Raw genomic sequence first — 25,211 nt, 5'->3', positions numbered from 1 at the left:
GGGTCCGAATTCAGGGGGCTCTCCACGTAGGCGGCGGCCGAGGAGTTGATGTGCGGGAGTAAGCTCCGTAGTGACAGGTTGATTATGCAGGACTGGATTGATACCCGGCAATTCCTCCACCAGATGTGCAACGTAACGTTACACAGAAGGCGCTCTAGCACTTTGGCACCGAAGAACACCTACAACTAGTGAGGTCAGCACGAAAGCGGAGCACCGTTGTTGTTTCGTCGTCTTCTCCGAATCGCCCGTTCAAATCTTCGTCTTCTATGAATGGCATGTGTCATTATGCGTCTTACATAGCGGCCATACTGGCATTTTGCAGGCGTATTAGTCTTACCATGCCGGAACCTTGCGCGTACACCACGTCTTGAAATGTATCAATTCTGAGGCTTATAACACCCTAGTTGCCCAGAATCCTTCAAATGTTGATGTCAATATTATGACCTGCCAACGCCTCGACCAGCTGCAGTCCTACCGATTGCAGCCCAGCATATGGCTCGACCTATGCTGACCTCGATCTTCGGGCACTGATTCGAGCCATCATCCGCGAGGAGCTCCAAGTCCTCAAGCCTCTCTGTCGACACGGGTGCGATCATTCTTCCTTAACTTCTAATGACGCTGGTCTCCGCAGCATCATTAAAGAAGAGCTGGCAACGATCTCCCAACCTACGGCATTCGACCCTCGTGCACCCCGCCTAGCGCCGACGTACGCGCACGTCGCAGCATCGCCTCCCCCTCCTTTTGTTCTCCCGCCCCGACTGGCACCGCCCTACAATCATATCAAAGCAATGACGACGGCTCAAACTGCATCACCCAATTAAGCACCTTGGCGCCCCTCTCGACCAGTCTCCTACTACTGTGGCATTCGAGGAAATATACGCCGCTTCTGTCGCCGCCGCCTTCACAACGAGCGCCGCGGGTACGACGCTTTCGAAACTGAGCTGCATCCAACTTCATATTATTAACGCCGGTCTATTCCCAGCCCACCTTGTCGTTCCTCTCTGCCTCCAGTATCCTCGTCTGAGCCTAGTGGAGCCCATGTATCTCGACGCCGCTCCCCATCCCCCATACGGTCGTTCAGTTTCCCTTTTCCGTCCCGCAACAACTCTCCCTGTCCGCCATTCGGAAAACTAAGTGACGCAGTTGCCGGAGGTCGAACTGTACATGCGAACGTACTTTAAAAGTCCTCCTGATCGCAAGCACAATATGATTGGCTCGGCTCGAGTGGGCTCGGCAGCGCGCGCAGAATGACACCTGCTCATATGCATCCTGTGCTTCTTGTGCGTGTAACGAACAATGTTTTCGTACTTGCTCCCAAGACAGGTTACCGCGGTTTGTTAGCGCTGCCGAGCCCACGATGTTGTTTAGCTGTCGCCTATGACAGTACCCATACTTTTCTATGTCTTCTTACCGTGTCTGGTGACATTGAAGAAAACCCTGGACCTAACACCCGTTCTGCGTCCACAGAAGCGTCGTCAGAAATACTGACTGCCTTAGAAGAAATCAGAACCGGTCAAACCACCCTTATTGGCGAGATGAAAGCTATAAACACAAAACTGGCTCAGTATGACATAAACTTCGCTGCAATAAACAAACGTATGGCTAAAATTGAAGAAAACTGCGCCTCTTTAGTCGCTATCAAGGCAGAAGTTGGTATTCTAAGGACGCTTGTTGACGACCATGTGAAACAGATAGCCGTCCTAACAGCCAGATTGGATAGTGCTGAGGACCAGTCTCGCCGTTTCAACTTTATATTTTTTAACGTTAAATATAGCGCCCGGGAGTCGTGGGATGACTCTGAAAAGAATGTCATTAAGCTTTGCCAAGAACATTTTGCGTTTTTATCCAACCCTTCGATATTGAGCAGGCACATAGGCTCGCACGCTGCCAGGCAAACAAAAATAGGCCAATTATAGAAAGTTTTCTCATTTAAAAACAAAAACTATCATGTCGAATGCCAAAAAACTTAAAGGTTCTCCATACTCGATATCAGAAATCTTCTCATCCAGAACACGTTTGGCCCGCAAACACCTCCTCAAATTTTCGAAAACTCAACCCAAAAAATCTAAGCTGCGCTACGAAAAGCTCACCGTAGATAATTGCACATACGTGTTCTATCACCCCTATCCCACATTCACCATACCTAGACACTACACCAAGCATAAGTCTCAAACTAAATCCGTCGCTTTCTTCTACACTAATACCCGTAGCATTTTAACAATACTGCATCCCTTACAGAACCTCATCTACACAAGAGATAGCAAAATAGTATTCCTAACTGAAACATGGTTGAATCCCTCTGTCGCTAATGCTGAGCTATACGCTTCTTTCCCCAACTATCACATTTTTCGACATGGTCGTGCAGAGAGGCGAGGCGGAAGCGTTTTCATCGCCACTCATGAAAGCCTGCTCTGCTGCCCAATAAATATTAGCTCAAGTTTGGAGCTAAAATTCGGTTATTCCAAAGCTACCATCCCATCTATAATAATCAGCTGTGGTTACTGCCCCCCAGATGCGGACGCTTCATTTGTAACGTAATTCCACAACACGCTCCATTCCATAACCGAATCGCACCCAAACACACCCTTACTCATAATCGGTGACTAACTTTCTTTCAATAACGTGGAACAATCTCGGGATGACATTATTTGAGCAGAATGTCGACAGCGATTTCCTTAACACGTGTCTCACATTTGGTTTATTGCAACTCGTTACCATTTCTACCAGACAAAATAGCCACTCGTCTAATGTCCTCGACCTCGTGCTTACCTTCCATCCTGATAATATTTCACCCCTCACGCATCTATCAGGCCTAAGCGACCACTTTGTAATTCACGGCAATTATTATACCCTGACATCGCACGCTCAAAAAGTAACGAAAACAATAACGCTCTATGATAAAGGCGACTTCGATACCATAAACAGAAAAACTAACGGAATTTAGTCATTCTTTACTTGCTAATTTCTCGCATCACACTGTTGAAACGAACTGGTCATTGTTTAAACACAAAATGGAGGAACGTATCCACCTACACATTCCTACAAAAGCAGTCATCATACGATCGTCATCCCATGGTTCAACCAAACATTAAAAAAAACTGCTGAATAAAAAAAAGGCTCTTCCGTTATGCAAAACACACCAACAGTTCCTAGGCATGAAAACAGTACCATTATGCGGAAAAAAAATTACTTATCATGCCATCATCATCATCAGCTTAACTATACCCACTGCAGGGCGAAGGCCTCTCCCATATATCTCCAATTAACCCGGTTCTGTGCTAGCTGCATCCACTTGACCCCTGCGAACTTTTTAACCTCATTCGCCCATCTAACTTTCTGCCCCCCCCCCCCCCCCCCCTGCTACGCTTTCCTTCCCTTATCATGCCGCTAAAGCTAAACAAAATCACGCAACCACTTTACCGTCAATGCTTCACAGTAACCCTAAACAGTTTTGGAAAGCGATAAGTCCTAAGCCACTCAACTCATTATGAGTATGGCGACCTAGGTTCACCTAATCACAAAATCTTGTGAGCGAATCATTCAATCATGCTTTTTCGGCAACTTTACAAATGAACCCGATGATTGCATGCCTCACTATCAACATTTTGATTACCCATCCACGCCAGACATACAATTGGAGCCTAACGGAATAAAATTGCTAATCGATCTCTAAAACTGTCCTCATCAGCCGGAGTCGATAACATCAATGCTAAAGTACTTCGCAATACTAAAGATACTGTCGCCAGCATTCTTTCCCACATTTTCCAGCAATAACTCGAGCACAATGCCATACCTCATAATTGGAAAGTGGGAAAAATTATTCCAGTGCATATAAAAAGGCTCATCATAGTCCCCTACAAATTACCGCCCTTTTTCTTTAACCAGTGTTCCCTCCAAGCTACTACAGCATGTAATTCACTCACACATAATGAAATTCCTGCAATCTGTCAATTTCTTTCATCCCAGTCAGCACGGATTTTTAAAAAACCTATCCTGCTCTATCCAACTAGCATCATTCACTAACGACATCAGCTCTAGCTTGGACACTAACACATCAGTGGATGGTCTGTTTTTTTATATTTTGAAAAGGCTTTTGACAAAGTTGCCACGAAGACTACTCCATAAGCTCTCACGACTAAACTTAAACCCACTAGTGCTTGAACGGCTGCAAAAGGTTTTGACTAATCGCCAACAGTTCGTATGGGCCAATAACCGCACATCTTCCTTGTCCCCAGCCACTTCTGGCGTACCGCAAGGTACTGTTTTAGGACCCTTATTATTTTTAATATACATTAATGATCTTCCTAATAACCTATCTTCTACGATTCGTTTGTTCGCCGAAGACTGCGTCATTTACAGAAAAATAACAAACAGCATGGACTCATTTAAACTTCAGTGTGATTTGGAACTTGTTGAAGCATGGTGCACTAATTGGCTAATGAAGCTAAACGTAAACAAAACCACTCTAGTCTCATTTCATCTCTAACTTGTATTGCAGCGCGAACCACAAGAAGTGACGACGACAGACAGAGTGAAAAGAGCGCTAGATATGTAAGTTAGTTAGATATGAACCAACTAGCCCGCCAAGCAACCGCTCATTTCATCGTCGTGCATCATATCACACCGAAAACTATACTTTATGTGGTGACCAAATATTGCATGCAACTACATATAAATACCTGGGCATTTCCTTTACTCGAGATCTTACCTTGACATCTCATATAAATAACATCACGAACGAAGCTGACCGCGTTCTAGGTTATCTTAGGCGAACACTACGACTTGCTCCCACTCACGTAAAATTGTCCGCTTATGTAACCTTAATCCGCCCCAAACTAGAATATGCTTGCTCGATTTGGGAGCCCCCCCCCCCCCCCCCCCCCCCCCCCAAACACACACACACTAATCTATCCTTACAAAAACACTCGAATCTATCCAAAACAGAGCGGAAAGATTTGACTTTTCAGAATATTCATATCACACAAGTGTTTCATCACTAAAAGACAAAGCTAACCTTGCAAACTTAGAATCCCGCCGTAAAACCACCAGACTGTCTTTTCCACAGATTTTATCACTCACCCCTGCGCAATGCCGTTATTACCCCTGCGCATCACCACTCAGCCCGGATCAACCATCAACAAGCTGTCCAACCCCCTCGTGCATCTACGTAACCTCATCGCGTCATTTTTTGTTCTAACAGCAAAAGATTGGAACTGTTTGGCTGCCGAAGCTGTGATTCATCTCGACAACGCGCGCTTCAAATAATTCATTGAAATTATAACTTGATGTAAGCTCACCCCTTATTTTAATGCCTCTCATGGGCCTTTGAGGTACTAATAAATAAGTAAATAAATAAATAAATTTCTGTTTTCGCTGAAGGATTACTGGTAGAAGCTTTGATTGATACAGGGGTTGCAATTTTTGTTATTTACGTTGATTTGGGCTACCGCTTACGAAAAGTGACGATACCTTATGATGGGCCTTAAGTGGAGCCAATGACGTTCCTCTGCGCCCTTCAGCAAAGTGCACTGTGCGAGTTGTTATCGACAGCGTCCGCCACTATGTGCAGTTTGCTGTGTGTGCGCACTTGCTGATTTTTGGATGGGATTTTTTGTCAAATGCTTCAGCATTAATTTCCTGTGGCGACCGTGTCATACAATGAGAGACAGTGATTTTTAATCTGACATTTCTCAGCGACATTTTCCCCTCATTGCTGCAGCTGATACTGTTTCGCCCCCTCAGTGCGAAAAAGTACTTACCGTTGTTTCTGACTACATCACTAATGGGGACGTACTCATCACACAACATCATCGTCACTTTGCACGCGGCATCGCCTTCCCAGCAAGCTTTGTTCGGTTTCGCAACGGCTCAGCGACAGTAGCGGCCACTAACACTTCACGTGAATTCCTCGTGCTCCCATAAGAAACTTCTCTGCCTTGCAGGGTGGATGTCCAACTTTTTTCTCCGCTGGTGCTCACCGCCTCTCTGCCTTAACAGCGTGTTTCGACAGACGTCTCTCTTCCTGTTCTCTAAAAGACTATTAATGCGAACCTGATGCCTAACCAACGCCAAGAACTACTAACATTGCTTCGACACCCCACGCCATGTTTGATGACACTTCCCCACTACTGGGACGGACTAGTGTTTCACACCGCCGCATCTTTACTGTAGATAAGTCTATCATTCGCCGACGGCTTATCGGGTTTCTCTCTGAGAAAAAAGTTATCGAAGAAAACGTAAATGGCATGCTTCGTCGCAATATTATTCGTCCCTCAACAAGCTCATGGTCCTCTCCAGTAGTATAAGTTAAAAAAAAAAGACGGGTCAATACGCTTTTGAGTTGACTACCGGGCATTCAACAAAATTACCCGCAAAGATGTATACCCGATGCCTCGAATTGATGACGCCCCTGCTCTCTCTAAGGCGCTGAATATTTCTTGACCTAGGACCTCCGCTTAGGGTATTGCACGAGGACAACCTATGCACGAGGACAACAAAGAAAAAACCGCTTTCGCAACTCCCGACGGACTTTACGAATTTAATGTTATGCCCTTCGGCCTTTGTAATGCACCAGTGACATCTGAAACAATGATCGATTAAAATGAAGAACCTGTCATTGCTATTTGGATGACATTGTTATCTTTTCGTCATCTTTTAACGTCCATCTTACGCGCCTGCATGTTGGCATGTTGGCATGATGCACAGAATGAAATTAAAATATTGGGACATCTAGTTAGTCATGACGGCATTCATCCAGACCCTGAAAAAAACATTGCGGTCGTGAATTTTGCTCGTCCACAACGGACTGCAGATTTGCGCAGTTTTCTCGGCCTGGCATCCTATTTCCGCCGTTTTATTACACATTTGGCAACTATAGCTGCTCCCCTTCATGAACGCCTTAAAGCGCGTAGCGCTTTTGTGGGGACTGCGCAGCGCGAAACTGCATCCAAGAACCTCAAGCAAGCCCTGACATCGGATCCTGTTCTTGACTACTTCAGCGACACCGCTCCAACCATCCTGCACACTGATGCCAGTGGTCGCGGTCTCGGCGCTATACTTTTACAGTGCGACGCAACTTCTCGTGAGAAAGTGATTGCTTTCGCCAGCCGGACAATGACTCCAGCTGAGCAAAATTATACCATTACCAAGCAAGAATATCTTGCCGTTGTCTAAGCGGTTCAGAAATTTTGTCCTTATCTATATCGTTGCCACGTCACAGTCGTGACCGATCATCATGCTCTTTGCTGGTTGTCTTCGCTGAAAAACTTGACAGGCCGACTAGGTCGTTGGATTCTACGCCCCCAAGAGTAACAGTAAATGCAGTAACGCAAAAAATAACAGTAATGCAAATAAGGCACTACCTCGACTTTCTTCTTTTCAAGCCTAGCATTTTCCAAACCCCCCCATTTTCTGTTTTTATTTTTTTGCAGCACGGACTCGGCAACTGCACGCCGATTGTCAGCCGGATAGCTTGCGTCAATTAGGCGCATCTGAACAAGTTTGTCGGGTGTTCCACACGTGTCGTGTACCAGATACTCCTTTCTTGCGGCCGGGTTTACACCGGCCCGACCGGTAGATGTGTGAATGACTGGGCACGCGTACACAATAATTCCTTGAAACGTTTGTCAGACCCAAATAAGCTTCCGTGTCACTGTAGACAATGTAAAGACTGCGTGCCGGCTTTAGATAAGATTTCCATACTAGGAAAAGGAAAGAGCAAAGAGGAAAGGGAAATACTGGAAGCCTTTCACATCAGGTTGCAGGGCAGTGATAAGTGCGTTAGCGCTCCATCTCTATTCCTTGCGATAAATAATATAGGTTGATAAAAAACAGTGTACGCGTGTAGGCGGAGAAAGTAAAAAGAAGTTTCCCTGTATCGATGCATTTTGGTTGGGGGGGGGGGGGGGGGCTGTTGGTTGAGCTTGTAAGGGGGTCTCATCACGTGGGTGTAAACGCGCTGATATTCATGTGTCGTTTGGCTTCCTGGGTTTACAACTCTCCAATAAACTTCAGTTGTTAGTCCAGTGCTGTCCTGTGTACTCCTTCTTGTGTACCGTTTTGTTCGCTGGTTGCATTATGCCTATTCATCCCCCAGCCGATCGACGTCACAGTGGTACTGAGATAGTTCATGTGTCTCGTATGAAGCCCTTTGTTCGCTGCAATGTAGCAGTTTCTTAGAAGCGGCCAGGCTGGCTGCTTCCGATCCCCCAGGAAAATTGTGTGAGCCTTCCAAGGATCTACATACCATCGTCATTATCCCGCGACGCCATCGGGGGATGATGACGCGCCACGGTTGTCCATTGGAATAAACGCCAGGCATGGCATCCCTTGCCTTGCCACAGCTGCCTTTACCTGGCCTTCTTCCACAATGTATATATATATAAATACTACCATACGCTTGGTTTTTAATGTTCTTATTACTACTGAGATCTTGAATATTAATATCGTCACAGCTAAAGGTAACTACATCGGTAATATTTACAATCCTATTGTATAGATTTGGAGGTCCTCTTGATGCATTACTATACTACCTTACTGCCCAGGCTTAAGCACATGTTCGTGAGTTTATTGTTCATTTTAGACATTTTTACCCTGTTAACTGCTCAAAAGTAGAGTAGCAAGGTTTCAGTGAAGTACATGTCAGGGAAACAAAATATGGGGCTCAGTGATCGTCTTCTCCTATTCATGCGTTAACCGCAAATCTTGCATTCCAGATCTTCGCAGCGAAGCAGTTTATTATATAAATCTGAAACCCGCTACGGCACGTTTATAGGCTTTCAGTTCCGCCACAACAGAATGAAGTATATGCAAAACATTTTCTACATTGTGGACATCTTAGTTACCATATGTTGATATTTGCACGAGACAGAAAGCTCTGCTTACCTCGCTTCCTTCCGTGAAAGAGCGTTCGAATTTGCGATTGTCGAGCGTTGTCAAGTCTGCTGCACTGCACCTGTGTAGGTCCGGTGAAAGGAAACGAATTAGAAATATAAAAGAATGAGAGGAAGGCAGCAAAGTTTTCGCAGCTGGCTGATGTGCTGTTCATTGCAAAAGCATCACGAGTGGGACGCTGTTGTTGATGATGGTGTTTCCAGACAGTGTCGTCTACATTCTCAAACAGCAAAAGTCATAGGCTCGATACTCGAGTACGGGGGCAGTGTAGTGGTGGCAGACAATGCCGAACATTGCCGCATGTTCTCACTATTGGGCCAGTGGTTTCCTTAAAAAGCCTGATAAGTGCTGGCGTTTAAAGTGACGGCAAAAAACAATTTTTCGAAATACAACACAGAAGCCTGGGTGGCATGCACTAATCGAAAGTGTAGCGCAGAAATAGGACAGTTTCAATTGTCCATTTCACTCGGTAGAAATGGGCAATGTTTGGGCAATATCTGCCATTACGGAAATAATGTCCAGCATATTTGTTAACCACGTTTGCACAATGCAACTTGCCGGCGTCTTTCGGTGTCAATACACTACTTCACGACGTCTAATCGGCTCAGCAACCCCAGTGCCGGCAACTCGCCAACGTGGCCTTCGCCACTGAGATGGAAGGGTGAGAGTGCAATACACACTTTCAGGATTTTTCGATTCTGATCCGCACACTGGCCCCATGCCATGCAGGCGGGCTTTTACGCCTTTCATAAAACTGGGCTATATTATCTGACTTCTGCCACCTGAGCAGCATGCCCTCCCCCCCCATCAACTCAGGCATATAGTCTTTGTTTACTCCCTTCCGCGTGTTTCCAAACCATAAAGGAGCAGGATGTCATGTTGTCCAATTAAGGCAAAGAGTACCTGCGAGAGTACGTCATGACAATATTGAAATCCTCTGCATATTACTGCTTCTGCTAAATATATTTTTCTACACTCGTATCAGCGGAAAGTTCTATGCCCGTCCTAGCGAGCATAATGTTTCTTCAGCCGTTTGTCCACCTAACGTACATTATTGCTCGTTGAACGAGCTTCGTTGGGCAGCACTATCGTTGGGTTATCAGAGCTATGCATGCGCCCGAACTTCCAACACATGCGAGTTCTTTGGAAACTAAATGGTTCGCTTATGGGAAATGAATTCTTCACAGTTTTTGTAAGTACAGCTTTCCAGTTTTGCTAACCCTGGATGCTTGTTTTACATTAGGCAGGAAAACGTTTCAAGGCAAAGAGAGGCTCGAAGTACAGAAATAGGACTCTGTTCATCCAGGCATTACTTTAAAAGAGGTGGAGAAAGAGGCAGAAAACAGTTAATATAGCTCACGTGAGCTTGAATAGGACGGTCTCCTAGCTATCACTCTGAAAAAATATGCAGTGTGAAATTCCAGCAGCAGTAGTCGTACTCAGAATGATGCGGGCAGCACATGTCCGCTCTAGCTCAAGCCGTGCCTCGTACAGTAAGAAACCGACTCTGTAGACATTTATTAATGAGGACGGACGTACTGTTTTTAAATGCATGCATATTAGAACGGTGCTGCCTTGTTTTTGTTCGCCCACAGGTAAGATTAGGTTAAAATGTAAGGTATTATGCATCTCTGCCGCCACTTTTTATGCTACTGGTATAAAGCCGAAAGCAGGGTTCTTTGCCTTTACTCCAGGTTAAAATAAGATCTGCAATAGGTAGGGCTTTAACGTTAGCAGATACTGAGTGCACTATCGATAAGTTACTATCTTTTCGAGACTCCCTGATCTTGTAGCCTTTATAGGAAAATTCATAAGGCGTCTAAATGTTTTTATCTGTCCTTAATCAAGTTTTTACGATGATCCCTGACAATCCACTGCGGCCACAATCGTGCACTAAAGGTTATATTCAGTTTATTTATGCATTCATGTACCTGCATTCGCTTGCAGAAGCATTACAGTTGTTGAATGGAGCAATATATTTCGCGCAGATTGAGCGCTGGGCTAAACAATACATAAATACAGGCAAGAAATATGATGATTCCAATGATTCAAGCAGGACGTATACGTAAAGGAGGAGCTCAAAATGGGGATATAAACGTACGCAACAAATGAAAAAAATAATAAATGCGTGGTCATATCAAGACTTATACAGCAATTATAACAAAGCTTAAAATATGGTAAGTGGACGAAGGCTAACGTACAGACTATACGACATTCCAATTAAGGAATAGCTATATTCAGCGTAGTGTTCAATTCAGAATCAGGTGACTACGGACGCTTCAGGGAAAGCGAACGCCTACAATAAGTTTTTTTTCATTCGATGTTTGCTGCCCCATTAGCAACCTCTCTATCGTCGGATTTGTCGCTTCAGACACAAGCGAGAGCAATCTCCGAAATTTAAATAATCTTTGAAGGGGCGTTATCGCTTGTATTAAATATCAAGGAAAAACGTCTATCGGGCCGGACAACATAGCGAATTTTCGCACAGGTACGCGGAAGGGGTCAGTAATTATTTGATCATTATATTTAAAACCTCACGTAAGCAGCAACGTGTTCCTAATGATTGGCTCATAGCTAAAATAGTCCCTGTGCACAAAACTGGAGACCGGAGAGCCATTGAAAATTACACTCCAATTTGTTCAACTTGGGTTTGCTGCAAACTTTGGGCGCATATAATATCGAAGGCAATCGATACACTGCTTGAAGCATCAAAAGATTTTTTTTTTAAACCAGCCTGGGTTTTAGGAACCGTTTCACTGTAATACAGCTAGTTGAAACAGATAATCATTTAACCAAGGTACTGGACAATAGGAAGCAAACTGATGCATTGTGCCTGGCCCTTTCCAAGGCTTTCGGCAGTCTATAACAATGATTTAAAGAACAAGCATTAATCGGAATTAACAACGTGCTAGTGCAATGGATAGCAGCATACGGATAGCAGTGTAGATCACACAGATCGAAATAAATAGCAGCAATAGGAATTATTAAACTTAACCTATGGAGTTCCTCAGGGCTGCATCTTAGGTCAATTATTGTTCTTAATATATATCAATGACGCTTCCGAAATTATTAAAGATCTTACAGTAAGACCTCGCCAAAGACTGCCTGCTCTATGATGTAGGGAGCAATGTAGATAATAAGAAAATACTGAAATATGCTGTCAAAGCAGTTGAAAAGGGGTGGGAAGGTTGGAAAATGAAAGTGAATAAGGAAAAAAAGCACTTGTTTTAGGAGTAACAAAGAAGACCGAACTTGTCCATGACCACAGGAATGGACTCGGCTCTACCGTATTTAACACAGCCTCTGCACTTAAATATCTTGGAGCCCTCGTTTCTCAAGATTTAGACTAGGTAGAAAAATTGTGTTGTGATAATGTGTTCAGTTGCTGAAAAGAAACTAGTTTCTGCGTTGAAGATAAAAGCTGGCATCGCAAGGTGCCAAACTGTCGATTTAAATTATGTGCGGCCAACATCAGAATATGCGAACAGTATATGAGACCCCGTGGAAACACGTACCGATTCTGTCACAGATATGCTGCGCCTTATAAATATGCCAGCTCAAGATGAGCGTCGGCGGTTTACTGCATTGCAATTTTTGTCTGAGCTTTCAATAAACTCCCTGAGTTTCAACAGTTCGCGTTACTTAGCCACCAAACAAGTTAAGAGCCTAAGAGCAAGTCATGAATATTACTACCAATCCGCGATTCTGCGCTATAACGTAATAACAACTCTTACTTCCCGAGGATGATAGCAGATTGGAATAATTTACCAGCATCTCTTTGACAGGCCGCGCTACTTTGCCAACATTTGAAAAAGCTATTTCTACTGTATACTGAAAAATGTGTTGTAAAGCATTGCCCTGGTAACGATATGCGAATGCAAATCTACAACGGAAATGTTCTATCACATTCATTTTTCTATTTTTCTGATTTATCGATGCTTTCACTTTCTGGTCCCTTGTTTCTGTGATTTACCTGCACTTACGTTGAAAGTCTGAAATCAAAGAATCAAAGAAGTCTGAAATCAAAGAATCAAAGAATAGACTCAAATGTATAATGAAATTTGTATTATTTGTAAATGCTTCCAATGAAACTCGTACTACGTCTCGTTACTGTAACGGCCCAACGGCTAACAGTATTTCAAATAAATAACTAAATAAATAAATAAATTCATTTCTTGAGGAGTATGTTCTACTATATACGATCTGATTGTGCTTAGGAAACATTGGGGGGTTTAAGCACGGCTTGAACTTAGTGATAGTGTTGCAGCGACAGCCTCTTTACACCCGCTTGCCAATCAGCGTTCTTGATTTTGATAATATCTATTTAAATCAGCTTTTGAGAAAAGGCAGGAGCTTTAATTATGATTTTAAATGGACGCCACGGACATGTGGACGCCTACACCTTACAAGGTCAGATCATGTTTTCACACTTTTTTTCTTGTATACTGTAGCAACTCATATCCGAAGGATCCGTGAAAGTACGCGTGGGCTAGACATGAGAATCAAGTCGGCTTCTAGCATTTGCATCAGATTTCAGCCCCCAGCGCGCCTCTCGAGCCAACGGCCGCTTCGTGGTTGTCTGCAAGCGCGGCAGCCGCACGGTGCTGGGGACGTGACTTCATTCCCCCGCGACAGGAAAACATCGTCTCGATGACTAGGTAAGAAGAAAAAAAAACGAAATTAGGGGTGAGGGGAGCTGCACAACAAGTGAAGTCCTCGCTTGCGGGAAACGTCAAGGTTGCGAAACGCAACGTTTACACAGCAAGTTGACTTGAGTTGTTTTTTGCTACAGGTGGGATTAGCCTTGCTTATTCGGCCAGCAATTGCTCCACCGTTGACAAAGCGCTCAGTCACGCTAAAAGTACGGTTTTAAGAGCACCACGCGCACAACTTCAAACCGCTGACGACGAAGCCTGACGGTCACACTTCTATCGGGAGGAACTTCGTAGTTGATGCTGTTACAGCGGAGCAAGACTTTATTCGGTCTGGAGTAACGATGTAGGAGATTTTTGCACAAGGTTTAGTCGCGCACTAGGGTCTATACCCACACTTGATCGCCTGGTCCGAAGTGGGCTTTCCAGTGCCGAAAGTTATATTGTGAAGAGTAGGTGGCACGCTGCACCTTTATGTGCAAGCAGACTAGCTCATTGCCTTACTCGGTTTGTTCCGCGAAATGGGCGGTGTCGGGTGCCACCGCTTCATCCCCGCATGAGGGCATCGCGTCCAAAATCGTGCGCGCCTCATTGTCATAGAAGAGACGAGACTGTGTAAACTTTGTGGTTTCCTGCATCGCCCTATTGTAGGCGAATGGGACATGCGGCAAAATCTCGTCCCTCATCTTATGCTCAACGTCGACGTACTTTGAGGTCATGTCCGCCAGTGTTTTGTTGAGCCGTTTCTTTAGATCATTTATTTAAGTTGATACACTGCTGTTGTGCGATTATTGGTATGGCTGAGAGTTAAAGTGTCACGCAGCTGCCGAGTTGTAAACACCTTGCCTCGGTCAGTAACAATGGTCCACAGCGCACCATGTGTAAGCACAACGTCGTTTATGTGAGCAACTTCACCTGCAGTACCTTGGGCAAGGGCCTCCGTTTTAGCGTAGCATGTGAAGTAGGCTTTGGCGACTACGGGCCACTTGTGGCCGTTCGAGGATAAACGAAATGGGCTTAAAAGGTCCGCGCTTACTTTTTTGAACGATGTTAGGGATGGGCTCAATATATTGCTACATACCGGACGGCTTGAGCGCCGGATATTTTCGCCGTCGACTTTGTCTAAAAGTCAGTACGAACGCTGGATGCTCGGAGCAAGATGTGGCCACTAACAGTTACGCCGGAATCGGGTTACGGTACGTGTAAAGGCATTATGACCGGAAGTTGGATGTTGTGGGTGGCCGGGAGGATTTGGTGCATTAGGTAGGCCGCTATGGCTAGCAGGTAAGTTTTGGCAATGGAAGTAGAATTCTTATAAAGCACCCCATTGAGGAGACAGAACGATGACAACCCCCGAGCAAGGTATCGGGGTATTGTAGGGTGCCTATTGTCCAGCGGCCCATACTAACGCCAAAACATTCTTTTTCAGTGGTACAATAGTGTACATTGGTTTATAAGAAAGGAAAGCCGCAGTATCTGTCCTAGATCGTCAAGGTTGTTCAAGGTGAAAATCTCCATGACGATGACGGCTATTAATAATAAAAATGATAATAGTAACAATACATGGTTCAGAGGAAAGAAAAGGAACAGTATCTGCCACACTTGTTTTTTGGATACCTGAAGCGGGCCGTAAAGAAAAGGAGAAAGGTGGGAGTGTAAGTGGAAATAGAAAAACAGCAGCCATAGTGGATGGATACGAAGTAATCTCAACCACCTGGGGATCTTTAACGTACGGGGCTGGGGCGGTAGGTCAGCGCCGCTTGCGGCTGGGCGTAGCCAGCCACCGAATTTTTTCGGTTGGCGGCCGTCATTCACCCGCCTCTGCTTCGGTGGAGGTGGCTCAGCTACTGAGCCAGTAGCAAGCCACAGCTACTACTGACACCGCACAGCACATGGATGCCTCTCCGTTTCGCCTCCGTCGAATCGCAGCCGCTGGCGGTCGGGATCGAACCCGGGTACTCTGGCACAGTGGTCAGGTATCTTAACACCATCACCACCGCGGAGAGGCAATAATAATAATAATAATAATAATAATAATAATAATAATAATAATAATAATAATAATAATAATAATAATAATAATAATAATAATAATAATAATAATAATAATAATAATAATAATAATAATAATAATAATAATATAACAATATTAATAATAATTATTATTATAATATAATTGGTTCACAGAAAGTGAAACACACACAATATGTCACACTTGCCCCATGGACACCTGAACCGCGCCGTAAGAGAATGAAGGAAGGTGAGATTGAAAGTGGAAAGATAGAAAAGGATCCGTAGTGGAGGGCTATGGATTAATTTAGACACCCCCCCCCCCCCCCTTGGGGATCTTTAACGTGTGCTGACACCACAAAACACACGACGCAGTTTCGCCTCCATAGAAACGCAGCCGCCCGAGGTAGCGATCGAACCCGGGTACTCCGGCATAATAGTCTTGCGCCTTACCACTGCACCACAGTGGTGGGGCAAACCAACACCTTCTCGACTTTTACACTGGAGAAGGTGTTGGGCAAACACGGCGATAATATAATAATAACTGGTTCACAGGAAAGGAAAGGCGCAGTATCACTTCTTTCTGTGGGCACCTGAACTGCGCCATAAGGGAAGGGAGGAAGGTGGGAGTGAAAGTGGATAGAGAGAAAGAGGAGCCGTAGTGGAGGGCTACGGAGTAATTTCGACCACCTGGGGATCTTTAACGTGCGCTGACATCGCACAGCACATGGACGCCTCTTCGTTTCGCCTCCATCGAAACGCAGCCACCGAGGTCGGGATTGAACCCGTGTACTCCGGCACAGTTGTCGGGCGTCTTATCACTGTACCACCCCGGCGGGGACACGGTAATGCCGTAAATTAGGTTTTGAGAAGGAAAGGGCCCCTACACTTTTGAGTGGATGCCACTGAACTGTGGAAATCTACACCTAACCGGATGATTATGTTTTAAGATTTTTTTCTTGTGTATTGTATAGGTATTGGTTTATAAGAATTCCCAGGGAAGCACAGCCGGGCTGTGTTTTGATGGAGGCGAAATGAAGAGGCGTCAGTGTGCTGGGCGATGTCAGCGCATGTTAAAGATCCCCAAGTGCTTTGCCCCGCCGGGGTGGCGCAGTGGTAGGACGCCCGACTACTGTGCCAGAGTTCCCGGGTTCGAACCCGACCGCGGCGGCTGCGCTTCGATGGAGGCGAAACGAAATGGCGTCCGTGTGCTGTGCGATGTCAGCGCATGTTAAAGATCCCCAGGTGGTCGAAATTTCTCCGTAGCCCTCCACTACGGCTCCCCTTTCTCTCTTTCCACTTTCACTCCCACCTTCCTCCCTTCCCTTACGGCGCGGTTCAGGTGTCCACAGAGCAAGTGTGACAGATACTGCGCCTTTCCCTTCCTGTGAACCAACCAACCAATCCACAGGTGCTGGAACATCGTAGCCCTCCACTATGGCTTCTCTTTCTTTACACTCCAACTCCCACCGTCCTCCCTTTCCTTACCACGCGGTTCAGGTGTCCACAGAAACAAATGAGACAGATACTGCGCCTTTCCCTTCCTCTGAACCAATTATTTGTTATTTATTATTGTTTCCCTGCTTATAAACCAATGTGCAATATGGGGAGCTTATAAACAAATGTATAATGGGGATCTTTAACGTGCGCTGACATCGCACAGCACACGGACGCCTCTTAGCTTCGCTTCCATAGAAACGAAGCCGCCGCGGTCGCCGGCTGCTTTTCGATGGAGGCGAAATAAAGAGGCGTCCGTGTGCTGTGCGATCAGAGCCCACAATAAAGATCTCCAGGTGTTCGAAATTACTTCATATCCAGTTTTTTACCCTCAAGGTTGTTCCAGGTGATAACGCACAACGAAGGGCTGCCTCTCTAGTTAAGCCAGATTTTGGGGAAAAGAAGGTGACGTATACATTTGTGTGAAGACGAAATCATGGACATCCACTCTTATTTAGGTAAAGGTCACTTCAGGGGGCAATTTAGAGTTGACCCGCTGGGGTGATGTAGTGGTACGACGCCCGACTACTGTGCTGGAGTTCCCAGGTTCGAACCCGACCGCGGCGGCTGCGTTTCGATGGAGGCGAAAATAAAGTGGCGTCCGTGTGCTGTGCGATGCCAGCGCACGTCAGGGAACCCCAGATGGTCAAAATTCGACCGGCGCACATATAAACAACACTTAGTTTATAAAAACGTGATCATAACGCTTGTTAGGGTTGTTCTTCTACGAACGTCATTATCAAATGCGCGTAAGAAAGCAGTCTGCGATGATTGGCTTAATTCTTCCCCGCGTCAAGCAGGCGTCTAGAGATCTGCAGGCCATGAAGCGCGTGACACCAACCTCGATCTTGTACAGCGCACTTGATAATTGGGTTCGTTGTGTGATCGCGCTCACCTATGAGGCCGCTCACTTTTTGCGTTGCAGCTTATCACCCTTCAATAAGATCCCAGAATCGGTGTAGTTTTGTCGGCGACAGGTCTGTTACTACCGTGCGATGAACAGATCAAGCCGTCACCTTTTATTGCGAAAGCAATACTACTTGCACTTTGAAGCCTTTGCCGTACCGTGGCGGTGCCACCATTGACCTTTCGCGTGACTGATTGATTGATTAAAACTTTTATTTCCACCGATTTAGGAGGACCCCAACTCCCTACTCCCCGCTCCTGGCACGCAGGCCTGAGGAACGGGGGCTGGAACCTCCGCGACTATGGACTGGTGAATATGCATTGGTTATTCACGGCCTCAGTCGCCAGGCGCACGGCTTTTTGCTGGTTAGCGGGGACGTCGCTTCGCAGCAGGGTTACCCAGGCTTCTCTACTTTTAATGTTGTCCCTAGCGCCCGGAGCCTTAGGGCATTCCCAAAGTATATGGTCGAGGGTCCCCCTCGTTTCGCAGCCTTTACATTTATCATTTTTTTCTAAACTATCTGGGTGTGAAACAACCAGATATGGTTCGGAAAATTTTCTGCTTGTAATCGCCTTCAGGCTATGGCCTGTTTATTATTTAAGCTAGGATCCGGTGGCGGCATCGGACGTCTTCCTAATCTATAATTTTCGATTTTTTTATAGGTTTGCAAACGTTCGTACACCGCCTGGCAGTCGGGCGGCTCTGCGTTTGCCCGGAAGTAAAAATCTCGGGCTAAATCATTGCCTCGTTGCCGGGACGGACGTGTGCGCTGGGACCCAAATTAGGGTGATTTTGCGATTGCTCAACCTGCAGCTGTTAGAATTCGGGCAGCTTCTTGTGAAACCCTGCCTTTTCTGATATTCCAGAGAGCAGTTTTACTGTCGCTAAAAATCAATCTAGCCTTCGTTCCGACGCAAGCGAGCGCTATTGCGACCTCTTCAGGCGTGTCTATGTTTCTGCTTCGGATGGTGGCGGAGACGACTGGTGCGCCGCTACCATCGACTACCGCGGCGACTTGCAGCGTCTACGTAGGCAACTTCTTTTACTCTGAATTCTTTTGATCTTTTATCCAGTGCTTCTGCTCTCGTCCGTTTCTCCTTGTGGTATTCTGGGTGCATGTTGCAGGGGGAGGACGGACAATGATGTTCTCGCGGCATTGTGACGGGAGGGAAATCTTGTCGGCTGTGCCCCTATCTATTTTTCGACCCACCCATTCTAAGATGGTTCGACCCGTGCTCGACCTACTTAATCTCTAATTTTGGGCGATTCTCACCGCTTCAGCAAGTTCCGTCCAGCTATTATGCCCTCGCATTTCTATCAGGCGTTGCGTAGAAGAGGAGATGGGCAGACCCAGCGCCCTCTTGACTCAACGCCTGATGAGTGCGTATCATATTTTTTATTGGTCCTGATTTTGAGGAACGGTGTGGCATAGCATATTCGGCTTATTATGTACGCCTGCATCAGTCTCAAGAGGCTTCTTTCTTTGAGGCCTCTGCTTTTGAATGCAATCCTCCTAAATATCCCTGTTACTTGCGTCGCGTAGGTAGTATTTTTTTATCGTTCCGTCGTTATACCCGTCCTCTTGAAAAAAAAGTCCGGCGATTCTGATTTGCTGGACTTTTGGTACGGTTTTGCCGTCGACATTAATTTCTACGTTAAAGTCGCCCCTGCACCTCATTGATTTTGGATTATATATGAAAAGTTCGGATTTTTGCGGAGAGCACGAAAGACCCCTTTCGGCCGCGTAGGACACAGTGGTGTCCGCCGCCGTCTGTAGGCGTTCCTCTATGCTGTAGTCGCTGCCATTGTTCATCCAGAGATTAACGTCGTCCGCGTAAATGCTGAACTTCAGGTCTTTTATGACTTTAAGAGCGGCAGGAAGGCCTTTCATCACCACGTTAAAAAGGAAGGGGGAGAGCACCAAGCCTTGCGGCGTTCCTTTACTTCCCAGGTAGACAGTGGGGGATTCTAGGTCCTGAAACTTTAGTTTCAACGTCCTGTTTGTCCGGCAATCCATTACGTAATTATATGCCCTCTCGACGACTCCTAATTCCTGCAGTCCCGCGAGAATTGCCTGGTGTTTTAGGTTGTCAAATGCTTTTGTTAGATCTAGTGCTAGAATTACCTTCGCGTCTCTGGATTTCTAGTCAATTATGTCAGGTTTTAATCTGAGCAAATACGTCCTGTGTGCACAGGCCCGGTCGGAACCCGACCATCTCATGCGGCCACAGGTCGTCTTTCTCCATGAAATTAGTTAGCCTTGTTTGGATTACGCGTTCCATACGGTTTAAAATGCATGAGGTTAGAGAAATAGGCCTGAGGTTTTCCAATTTCGGGGGCTTTCCAGGTTTTGGAATTAGTACAACGTTTGCAGTTTTCCACTGCTGGGGAAGACGACCGCTACTCCATACTTCTTGCATATAGTTGGTGAGTGCCGTTATGGAAGCGTCGTCTAGGTTTCTTAGCATTTTATTTGTTATTCCATCGGAGCCGGGACCTGATCGCGTCTTTAATCTCAGGATTTTGGCATTACCTTCCGCTTCTGAGATGGGCGCGTCGAGGGCCTTGTTCGGAGGGCCCGCGTATTGCTTAAGAGGGAGGGATGTTGTATCGCCGGCATATGTGTCTACAAGTTTAGCTATTAGTTGCGCATCAGTGCCCTCAAACGCGTGTCTTGCCTTTGCTATTGCTGTGTTCGATTGTGTTTTCGAACTGTCGGGATCAAGAAGATATCGTAGCAGGCTCCACGTCTTTGAAAGGCTCATGTTGCCCTCCATTTCATCGCACCTGTTACACCAGTTTCGCTCGCAGAGTTTAATTGCATAATCCTCAATGTCATTGTGCCTGGCTATTTTTCGTCTTCGGTTTCGGGTCCATCTCTGACACCGGAGGCGCCTTTCCATACCTTTTTTTGCTTCCCACATTTGTAGGAGTTTCCTGTCGACTGTTCTCGGTGCATCGTCCCCCTCTGGGGTAATGGTAGCGGATGTAACGTGGTGCATGAGGGTTTCTGCCCAATCGTCGATATTTTCAATATTTTCGTCCATGTTTGCGGATTCCCTAATTTGTCTGAATTTCTCCCATTCGATTGCGCTGATGACCATTACTCGTCTTACTTTGACTCCCCGTTTAAGCGTTATTTCGAGGACGTAATGATCGCTTACAAAGTTGAGCTCTGTGTTCTTCCACCTGAGCTCCTCTATGTTTTTGGCGAATGTTAAGTCTGGGGTTGTGTTTTGCTCTTACTGTTTCCCACCCTGGTCGGGCAGCCAGAGTCTGTCTGCAGGGCGAGGTTTAATTCGTGAAAATCTTCCCATAACTGCCGGCCCTTCGGATCTTGCCTATTATATCCCCACTCTTAGTGGAAAGCGTTGAAGTTTCCTACAATTAGCAGGGGGTTCGCTCCGGCTGCCTTCATTGCTTTGCGAAATAATGTTTTGAACCTAACTTTGCGCTGCTGAGGAGAGCTATATATGTTTAGGACGAAAATACTGGGTTCTTTCTTCCTGCCCGTGATTTCAATGAAAACCGCCTCAATGTCACGCGAACTAATTTCAAGTTCGATCACCGCTACGTTCCTTTTGACGAATGTAGTGACCCGGGATTTTTCTCTCCGGTCACTAGCAAACGCTTGATATCCTGATGATCTAATTACTCCTTAGCGTTTCCTGTAGGGCTACGGCGAGAGGTTTAACTATTTGCTCGAGATGTTGCACTAACGCTCGCTTGCGCGGGGATCTTCGGCAGTTCCACTGCCATACCTTCGAATTAATCTTTGGTTGCGTTTTGCCCTTGTTAGAATTGGTCCAGTATCCCTTCTCTCACTGTTTGCCTTTCTGCCATAGCAGCAAGGTCGCGTTTGTTTGTTTAGTGTCCTGAATTTGGTTTAGGGTGCCTATGATGCTGGTCATGCCTGTCTCGAGCCTCTTGAGTCTCGCCCTGTATTTGGCGTCTAGTCTACGCTCTATTGCCGCCAGCAGATCTGTTTCTCCGTCTCTCCGTTTCTGCGGGGGAGGTGGTCTGCACTGTTCGGTGATCATTGCGTCTTCCTCCGCGTCTGACGCCGCGGGTGGTGTTAGCACATTTGGCGTCGCAGGAGGAGGTGAAGGTTTGGCTACTTGTTTTGCGGGGGGGGGGGGGGGGGGCTGTGGAGGCAGGGGAGCCCCGGAATTTGGCTGTGATTTGGATTGGTGGGGGTCCTGGGTGAATTTTTTAATAATCTCCCCCAGTTCCTCGACCTCCTTTAACTTTTCTATTTCTTTATCTTTTTCTTTGTTTTCCTAATCTTTAGCCTGGGGAACCCCACTGCTGAAACTCACGGTTTTACTGTCCCCGCTCGGGCTTCGCTTTTGGGTGGCCGACGGGTTCCTTGGGTCCCTGGAGTTGGCCGTGGCTCTGGATTTGGGCCCCGACCTGGACTTGGATCCGGACCGCTCCCTGCTGCAGCGGGAGCTTGAACGGTGACGTCGGTTGGCGTCCTCCAACTGCGGAAAGTCCCCGCTCTGGGCACGGAAGCCTCCGTCCCTGTCTTGAGAATATCCGCGTTGGTCAAGGTGGTCTTCTGAATTTCGAGCATCCTCTGCGGCCGCTCTCAGGTGTGGTGTTGGAATATTGCTGCTGCTCGTTGTGCTGCTGCTGCTGCTGCTGCTGTTCGTCGATTTTCTGCTCCTATTGACGTTTTTTGGTCTGGTAGGGAGTCCTGTAGAGCTCTCTGCACTTCTTGTCGCCAAGCGGATGGTCTTTACCGCACAGCTGACATTTTATTTCGCAGGTGTGTCCCTGATCTGGGCGCTCTTCTCCGCATCCTCTGCACTTAGCGTTATTGGGATCTGGGTAGGCATCTTCGCGGTGCCCTAGGCGCCCGCATGCGTTGCAAACCTCGTATTTCTTTCTATATAATGCACATCTTTGCCATGTAAGTGAGAGTTTCGCCCACCTCGGAACCTCTGGTTTTTCAAACAGTATGAGCAGGGTGGTTGAGCTCCTGCCCAGGCGCCTGGCTCCTAGCACGGAGGAAGGGGGGTGGGGGGTGGGGGGGGGGGGGTTGCCTTTGATCGTGCGTAGCCGTTGCACTATTTTTTCCTCGGTGATGCGAAGGGGAATGTCGTGTACCACCCCCTTGCCGCAGTCTTCGGGCATAGCGACGTACGCCGTGATTTCAATTTTCTGGCCCTCGAATTCGAGGACGCGTAGTGTGACGTATTTTATTTTCCGTTCTTCGCTGTCTGTTGCGATACGGATAGACTGCTGTTTTGTGTTGACCGAGAAGGTGTCTTCCGCGGCCTGTCTCATGTTTGTATTCGCGGTGCGAGCGATCAACTCCGCAAGTTTAATGTTGCCGTACTTACGTAGGCGGCTGACTCCTCCCCGTGGGCGGAGAATTATTTTGTCAGCTCCGTCGGTTATCTTGATCGATTGCCTTTCAAGCGACTTTGCTGCCAATCTCTTTCCGGCGAGCTTGGACGCGGCTCGCTCTCTCCCTTGATCATCGGTGACGCTGCGTTCCTCGCTCTCAAGTGGCACCGCCTTTCTTCTTTTCTTTAGTAATAGACCACTGACCAGGTTTTTTCAGCTCAGCAGGGTCTATGCTCGTTCCCTCCACGGTTTCCATCATTTTCGTTGAGCTTCTAAACGGCCGGGGGTGCCTTTGTTTGCCTAGGCCTAACTAGGCCTAATGTCCCTCGTTGCTTGCTACGTTTTTAGATAATCTAAAAACGTTGGTTGCTTGCGAAGTTCTTCAAAGCCTCGAATCCAAGGTGGGCCGATTCTTTCACACATTTTTGAGACCTTTCGCGTGACCTCTGTGTGACGTCACTGCGAAGAGCTGGGCGACCATCGCGCGCCGTCTGCGAGTAGTGGCGGTGCCACCGCCGGCGGCCTAACTCCCGCGCTGTTTGCCAGGAGCGAAGCAGGTGTTGTGACGTCACACCGAAGAGCAGGGCGACCATCTCGCGCCGTCTGCGAGTAGTGGCGGTGCCACCACCGGCGGCCTAACTCCTGCGCTGTCCGCCAGGAGCGCAACAGGTGTTGTGACGTAACGCCGAAGTGCTGGCCGACTATCACGCGCCGTCTGCGAGTAGTCGCGGTGCCTCCGCCGGCGGTTTAACAACTGCTTGGACAATGCTACCTACCGCTAGGGAAGCTCGTCGCAATGAGCGTTACAGACAGCAGTGAGCTACAGAGACGGAGGAACAGCGCGAGAGAAGACTTTCGAAGAGGCGTGCTCAGTATGCAGCTTTGCGTGGACGTGCAACCTCTTCAGTGGAAACAGTGGAAGATGTGGCGGATGTTACTGATTCGCTCAATGCCATGGAGAGTGATGCAGAAGCCAGGTGTAGATTCAGCAGTGATGAACGTTGGAACTTGACGAAACGACTGCGATGTTCCCAGGAAACCCAGGAACAACGACAGGAGCGGCTTGAGGAGGAACGTCCATCGCGGATTAAGGAAAATGAACCCGAAAGGAAGAGACGCGCCGAGAAAACACCAGAACAGCGAGAACAATGTTTAAAGAAGAGACGGGAAAAGTCTCTTGCCAAGCCTGGCCTGACCCAAACCGATGGAGACGTTACTGAAGAGCGTCGTGAGGACTACGAAAGAAGAGTCGGGGAATTTGAAACGCCATATCGTATCCAGAGTGAATCATTGTATAACCACAGTCTAACCATAACAAGCATATCCATAAGCACCACCACCAGCTGAACATTAGGCTCGACCGCACCACAGCTATGGCCTCTTCAACTTACCTGCGACGCTTGTTCGTCTTGCAGGTTTCCGTCTGCCTCCTGCGATGCGGCAGCTGGTCCACGAGTGATGCCCGGGTGGTCACACGGATGCCAGCCTGGCCGCCAGCACATCGCGGCCCTGAGCCCGTCCTGCCCCACAGCATCCCACCGACCACGCGCACGTCAACAGCACCGCTGCCCCACTGCCTGCCAGCGCCGCCGCAGGATTATGCCCCGCGATTATCGCCACATGCATTCTCATCGACGATAGTCAATCGCCAACAATCAACCTCCTTGCCACCTGACCGCTTTATAAACAAGACGCCACCCAACACCGCCTTCAGCTATGACCACTGCAACTCACCTGCGACGCTTGTTCGTCTTGCAGGCAAATGCAAAATATACTTTATTCGCGCGACGCACGCGCTATGCTGGCTCACTGGTGTTGCCGAGCCCACTGTGCTGCATCCAGATTGACTATGTTATCAAGCAGTTACTGAGCCTCGCTGGCGACGTTGAGCTAAACCC

At 47.1% G+C, this 25,211-nt stretch overlaps 1 long non-coding RNA gene and 1 pseudogene across 1 annotated transcript; one reads left to right on the top strand and one right to left on the bottom strand.

Annotated features, from left to right (window-relative positions):
* LOC146209618 (uncharacterized) overlaps window positions 1-7,173 on the top strand; it is a 31,051-nt pseudogene extending 23,878 nt beyond the window's left edge.
* A 105-nt stretch (window positions 7,174-7,278) lies between these two features.
* LOC146209617 (uncharacterized) lies at window positions 7,279-24,959 on the bottom strand. The gene is made up of 3 exons (XR_014701125.1): window positions 24,705-24,959; window positions 8,884-8,953; window positions 7,279-7,293 (listed from the first exon to the last, which is right to left on the bottom strand). It is a non-coding gene; the product is annotated as an uncharacterized LOC146209617 (long non-coding RNA).
* Window positions 24,960-25,211: the final 252 nt, after the last annotated feature.

This window comes from Amblyomma maculatum, chromosome 1, assembly GCF_055883805.1.
Source record: "Amblyomma maculatum isolate TAMU_Amacu chromosome 1, ASM5588380v1, whole genome shotgun sequence".
NCBI classification, from domain to species: domain Eukaryota; kingdom Metazoa; phylum Arthropoda; class Arachnida; order Ixodida; family Ixodidae; genus Amblyomma; species Amblyomma maculatum.
This window is presented reverse-complemented; position numbering and strand designations above follow the sequence as displayed.